Source organism: Scyliorhinus torazame, chromosome 10 (genome assembly GCF_047496885.1).
Source record: "Scyliorhinus torazame isolate Kashiwa2021f chromosome 10, sScyTor2.1, whole genome shotgun sequence".
NCBI classification, from domain to species: Eukaryota; Metazoa; Chordata; class Chondrichthyes; order Carcharhiniformes; family Scyliorhinidae; genus Scyliorhinus; species Scyliorhinus torazame.
In genome coordinates, this window is record NC_092716.1 from 101,290,718 (window position 1) to 101,298,173 (window position 7,456).

Here is a 7,456-nt window from a genome sequence, read left to right on the forward strand (position 1 = left end):
GCGTCCGCCATGGAGCATGGCGTGGCCGCCGCCGTGTGCATGCGCGGCCATCTGAACCGGAAGTGCTGGGGACCGCATTGGCAGCTAGAGCTGCAAGCTCTACGCTGCCTCCCTACTGGCCCCCAGCAAAATGGCGAATCGGTGGCCTTTTGACACCAGTTTTCCTGGCGTAATTGACCACCGATTTTACGCCGGCATGGGGACTTAGTGTCCAAAACGGAGAATCCAGCCCAATATGTTCCATTTTACATTGAAGTAAAAGAATCAATTTAAAGCATAGCCATCTCATAACACTTTGCACTCATAACACTATTGAAAGGAACCGTAAATGGCATTTGAGATAACTGACTAATAGACCTCTACCTGCATGAAAAGGCATTTAATAATAATCACAATAATTACAATATCCTTTCTGTGCTGGTAGAATCAAGAATGCTTTCCCTAAAGATCGCGGTCGGGATTCTCCATTTGGGAGACTAAGCATGGAATTTGCGTTTCTGTCGTGGATTCTATTCGCTAAGCGAGTCAGGAATGCAAATGAGTGATCACTCTGCCCATTTGAATGAAGAATAATTCTTATTGCCACTGGTGTCTGATTTGCTAAGGCCAGAATTAGCGCTGAAGAGCCTGACAAGCTGGAGCTGCTTATAAGCACTCCACTCACCACACACACTCTCATTCCAGCCAAGAAGATGGCTCCAATGAGGCCTCCCAATCCCTTTCCCCCGCTATTTACAAGAAAGTGAACTAGACTGGATGGAGGAGGGACACCCTCTTCCCCAGGGTGGGTTGCAGATCATGTAAGCTATAGTCAACCGGGCCCGAGAGGAGGTGGCAGAGGCGGTCAGTGTTGCCAGCTTCATGAGGTGGACTGGAATCAAGTGCGCCAAAAAGATGAATGACCTCCTCAGGGCAGTTTGGGTGAGTAACAACCTCTCTGCCCCTGGCATCAATCCCCTCCCTCATTCCTCACATCACCAGTAAATCTTGCGAGAGGGCTCTCGTTACATCTTGCGAGGCGTTGCAATCTGGACCTCACCCATAATGGTCGTGATCCAAATTTACATATTCAAGTGAGTAGTTAGTCTCACTTGAATATGTCTGCATCAGAGTTACCCAAGGCGTGGGATCAAATGGCCTCACCTCAGAAACCCCGACCGGGTGTCGTTTAGCACCGGTCTCACAAACCCCAGGCGATTGGCAGCCTCCCGGTGGTTGGGCTCTGGACAGGAAGGTGCCCTGGCACCCCCGATATCACCTGGGCACTGTGGCACTGCCAACCTGGCATCCTGGCCGTGTCACTTGGGTACCCTGTTAATGTCACATGGGTGTCACTCTGCCAATGCCAGGATGCTGAGGAAGCACTGCCAGGCTAGTGGGGGCACTGCCAAGCTGGCACGGTTACTGTCAGGGTGCCAGGGCATCGCAAGTCAGAGGGTGAGACATGCAGCCAGCTGCCTCCATTTCCGATTTGCTGTCTGGGTTTACACCTAGGAGGAGCAGTAGGCCATGTAAAATAAGAAAGTTAGATAACAATTAAGTTGGCACGGGTGTAGCACATAGGTGATAGTTAAGAGGTTGGGCACAACAATGTATACTCACCATTAAACACTTTTGCACCGACCGTCTGACCTGCCTCTAACCTCTGTCTGATGGGTGTTAGAAATGGGCTGGGCCGGAGGGAGAGGGGGAGGAGGGAGGGAAGAAGGAAGGACAGGAGGCAAAGAACAATAGAGGGGAGCCAGAGGGGAGGATAGACGAGGGAACACAAACCGGAAGGAGAGCATGCGAAATGACAACGACCATGACGAACACAACAGGGCAACAGAGAGAAAGAAAGTACAGGAGGAAGGAACGACGGCCAGCCGAAGCAGAGGCAAACGCAAAACAACAACTGCAAAAACCGACCGGGAGAAGCAAGCAACTCTCACCCAGGTCTATTTTGTATTACTGGTGCTGTATGCACGCTCTTTGCTAAAAAAAAAAGAAGAAAAGAGGGGGGGGGCTCCCTCCCTCCCTCCCTCCCTCCCTCCCCACTCCCGGCTCCCTCCCCAATCCCCCCGCCCCCCCTCCCCAGTTTTTACTTTCCCACCCCTTGGTTTTTTACATTAGTGGGTTTTTTTCTAATAATATATTTTTGTTTTTATTATCTTCTCTTTTTCTTTCCTCTTTTTCTACACCTGTAAATATACTATGTTCAAAAAACCCAATAAAAAACATTTTAAAAAAGAAATGGGCTGGGCCTGGGTGCGGGGTTGTGGCGGGGTGTGGGATGGGGTGGGGCCCCCATGATACATGAACATCTACATGGTGTCACCCTCAGAGAGAAGTGGCAGGGCACAGGTCCAGAGGTGTGAACCAGATCCTGAAACCTTTCCCCCAAGGAATATATAGTCCCATGAGATGGATGGGCCAGCACACATGCAGGGGTCACCCGGGTGGACAGTGGAATGTGATCCTAAAGGCAGGAGTCAGACTTTGTCAAGACAATGAGGAGCACCAGAGCTCTTCTCACAGTGACTCATCATCATCCTACGTCCCATGGACAAGGCTTGCTGATACTGCCAACCCAGGACCAACACCCAATGGTGATGCTGGTAAGACCCTCAGGGGGAGGGGGAGTTGTGGTAGTAGAAGGCTAGGGGGAAGGTGGAGTGAAGGACTGAGGGACATGGACGGTGGAGTGAAGGACTGAGGGACATAGGGAAAGGGTGCGCCGTTATGGGGAAGGGGGTTTCATGTTGAAGTGGGGAAGGAGATGAGGGGGTTTTGGAGAGGTGGAACAAGGCAGCGGAGCTGCTGGTGGCCAGGTCTCTTAGTTGTCAAATTGGGAGGTGTTGAGGTTGTCACATGTGCAGCGGCCCTGGATCGCACGTTGGGGGTCCACCCTGTCAGCTCGAGCTTGACACCTGGTTCATCCTGGACATGAGCCTACCGCTCTTCCTTATCTTCCAGCATGTCGTCCCTATGCTGCACAATTTTATGCAGGATGGAGCAGGCCAGCACCTGGACCTGGCCCTCCTTGGGCTATATTTGAGAGTTCCACCACAGCAGTCCAGGTATCGGAAGCACAACTTGAGGGCAGCAAAGCACCACTCAATAATGCTCCTTGTTGCTGAATAGTCATCGTTATAGCGAGTCTCTGTTTCAGTTTGGAGTCTCCAGAAAGGTGTCACTAGCCAGGACATCAGCAGGTAACCCTTGTCGCCAAGATTCAACCCTCACCTGAGGGAGCACCTCGATGGTCCCGGGAACCTCAGAGTGTGCCAGGACCTAAGCGTTGTGCATGTTGCCCCGGTATCGGGCACAGACATGCAAACACCAACTGCACATTCAGGGAATGGAACCTCTTCCTATTGATGAAGGGCGCCACTGATGAACCGGTGCTCAGAGGGGGACATGCATTTAATCAATCACCCCCTAGACCTGGGATATGCATGCGATGGCGGTGAATCCTGCTGTGCGGGCATTCTAGTGGGCCTGGTCCAGATTGAAGGTTATATAGTCCTATTCCTGGACGCATAGGGCATCCATCACATTGCAGATGCACCTGTGTGCGGATCTCTGCAAAATCCCACACAAGTCCTTGAGTCCTGGAATTATGCAGAGGCATAATTTCTTTTGAAATAATCTTTATTGTCACAAGTAGGCTTACATTAACGCTGCAATGAAGTTACTGTAAACGTTGCCACATTCTGGTGCCTGTTAGGGTACACGGAGGGAGAATATCCAACTTACCTAACAGCACATCTTTCGGGACTTGTGGGAAGAAACCGGAGCACCATGAGGAAACCCATGCAGACACAGGGAGACGGTGCAGACTCCGCACAGACAGTGACCCAAGCTGGGAATCGAACCTGGGACCCTGGCGCTTTGAAGCAACAGTGCCAACCACTGTGCTACCGTGCCTCACTAAATGCTCAGGACGACCTTCATCTTGATGACCACTGGGTGCAGGTCTCCTCCTCCAAATGTCTGCAGTGCCAAGTGCACCACCATCTGGCACAGGTGGTGCACGGTCTCACTGGTTAGCCGAAGTCTTTGGCGGCAACACATATTGTCCGGTAGCTCTTTAAAGGACAGACACCAATAGTATGTGCGTGCCCTGATGTGGTGCATCCTTCGCACCTCCTCCTCGGCCTGTTGGAAGGCCGGCATGTGAGCCTTACCAGCTCGGCCCTGCTCTTCTGGGGCAGGCTCCTCTTGTGCAGGGTCCTCGCTGTGCTGGTCCTGTGCCTCCAGCCTCTGTACTTTTGCAATGGCATCTGCAGCCAGGTAGCATGCATAGCTGGCTGGACTCAAAATTCATAATCTGCAGAGGCGGGTGGAAAGAGATAGAAATGTTAGCAGGATGAATATTCCCTTGCCAATCCAAAAGCATCGGGTTAAATGGTCACCATGAGTTGCACTCCAGCGCCACCCTCAACACGTCCCCAACAACTCAACCCCCATACCTCACCCGGTTCTTTCAATATGTACCCCTGTCCCCATCAGAGAGTGGCATCAGGCCTGTGATGTCGGGAGCCCCTATCCTCACCGCCCGTCCCTGTCAACAGGGGTAATGGTTGCTGCCGCAACCCTTATCAGCGATAGGCTCTGTGGCCCCTGTCCTGTTTCCCCCAGTGTGGTCAACTGTGGGTCTCCTCATTGGGTGGGCCATGTGTTATCCCGCTGGCAGGGTGCCAATTGGCTGTGCGGTGGAGAAGATCACAGTGTGCCACAAATTGCTTCCATGCTTAGAGGCTTTTTTTGCGGGCAGGTCTTACAGATGAGAGTGAGCGAGGGAAGTGTGCGTCTACTGGGAGCTTAGCAGCAATGTGACGTGGGGCCATGGTGTAACATACAAGTTGTGACAACCTGACTGGATGGGAGCAGGGACGCCGTGAACAGCTCGTGGTCCTGAGACCTGGATAGCTGATAGTGTCACTGATGAGGCCTCTGCCCTGAGAGGCTGTGTGTGCCAGGGAAGATGCCAAAGGCCTTGATGCATGTGTACTTTGTTTGGGGTGAACTCTGCTATTGCCCTGCAATGGGGTTGCACTTCTGAAGAGTACCAACACCTGGTGTGCCACTGATTGAGCTGGGCCACTTCTATCCGTTGATGATTCTGCTGGGGTCTGAGGGTTTCCAGAGGGGCAGCCTGTGTGGGTTCCCACATGACCAGAGGTTCTCTGAACATGTACAGGACACAGTGAGCACTCAGCACCGCCAGGGGCCTCAAAGTTGCACAATAGGGGTGCGTTTAAAATACATACTGCAGAAATGGCGGTCTGAACCAGGCCACCCCGATCCTGAGGAGGACATCCTCGAGTACATGGACCTGGCACCAAGTCACTCCCCCGGGGCCCAGGTAGGCAACCCCCAGCAAGCCTGACAATTTTGGAGTTTTTGAGAGTTTTCTTACCTTTTCACTCCCCCTCAACAGCCATGGCACACAGACCCCACTTGTAAACCCTTGCACCAATTTGCACCTGCATGACTACCAGCTAAGAGGGGTAGAGCATAAAGTGTCTAACCCACTAATGATATTAAAATCCTTGCAAATGGCGGTTTTGCATTGGGTGCAGTGGTTAGTACTGCTGCCTCACAGCGCCGAGGTCCCAGGTTCGATCCCGGCTCTGGGTCACTGTCCGTGTGGAGTTTGCATATTCTCCCCGTGTTTGTGTGGGTTTCACCCCCACAACCCAAAGATGTGCAGGTTAAGTGGATTGGCAACGCTAAATTGCCACTTAATTGGAAAAATGAATTGGGTACTCGAAATTTCAGGGGGAAAAAATGCGGTTTTGCAGGGATCTGCCGGCGCAGAACTCAATATCGCCACCAGCGACGGAACGGAGCATGACGGCGGATTATTTCAATTTGCGTGATTCTCTGTCCGATTGCAGTTCTCACTTTCGGAGTTGCAAAACGGAGAGTCCGGCCCCTCATACCAAAGAGGTTGCCCATTTCTAAAAAGAGTTGCTCTTTCCCATTGTCTGCAGTTGTGAACCTATGCGGATACTGGTCACAAAAATGGTGTTAGATGCAGCTCATCTGTTCTGACAACACATGCAACATTACACACTCGAAGAATGAGGAGCATCAGATTGAAGAACAAAGACAAAGGTAACCCCCAGTTCTGATTACAACCAGGGGGTGAATAGTCCTTTCCCAAAATATGGAGTCTCTAACATGGCAGGTCCTTTCCCAGAAGAGAATGCTGAACTATCTCTCAATGACTACTGTGGGGTAGGACAAAGGGAAAATATTTGGCAGTCGATGCCCGCACACCCCTCCTCATCCCACCTGCCCAGATGACTAAGAATATTTACAATGGTTGAGCCTACAGGAGACAATGCATTTGTTGCAACTATTGAATGGAACAGAAATAATTCTTCAAGCCAGATCTAGCACACGGCCCGCTCTACAGGTGTGGTACAGGAGAAATGGACCAGTATGTTTTAAAACAAAACAATGTTTATTCTATGAACTCAAGTTAACCTTTCTAAAACAAACAGCGAACATCTTAGCAACCAGTAAATCAAATACACCACCCAAAGAATTCAACGCTAAGTAATCTGTATGCTGTTCTTTTAACACCCAGAAGACTTAACAAACCTTCAAACATAAGCACATCAGAGTTTACATTCACTACTGAAAACATTTATAATTCTTCTGAATTCACCAAATGATCAAGAGATAGTCCTTCATGGCAGAGAGATCAACAGTACAGCTGCTTTGGCTGACTTCAGCTGCAACACACTGAAAAACGAAACCAAAAAGACAGACACACCCAAGCTTTTCTCAAAGTGAAACTAAAAAGCAGAACCAGAGCTCAGCTCCACCCACACTCTGACATCACTGCAATAACATGAGCAGCCAAACATTTCTTAAAGCGACATTCTCATGACAGCATGTAGGAAGGAGGTCGTGCATTAAGTACTTCCTGCCAGGGTACTTGTTTTTTGGTCCTTTTTGTCTGGTTCCGGGGTTTTTTTGGAGGTTAATCTCTTCCTATAAGAAAGTAGAGGGGTCCTAGAGTAGAAGCATGTCAAAAAAGGCAACAACTAAGAAGTCAACGGGTGGAAATTCCTCAACACACTCAAAGACTTTGCGTCAAGCCTCAGCAGAGTAGATGGTGGCGGGTGCTCCAGCAGTTGTGCCGCCCCAATCACAGCAGATATGCGAACTGGGGTGCTGACTACTACAGAGTTTGAAAAGCAGTTTGAAAAGCATTTTGAGAGGCAATGGAGAGTGATGGTCGATACTCTCCGAAAGTCGATTGAGGATGCGGTGGGTCATAGGATCACAGGATCATAGAATTTACAGTACAGAAGGAGGCCATTCGGCCCATCGAGTCTGCACTGGCTCTTGGAAAGAGCACCCCACTTAAGCTCACACCTCCACCCTATCCCCATAACCCAGTAACCCCACCTAACTTAAGGGCAATTTAGCATGGCCAATCCACCTAACCCTG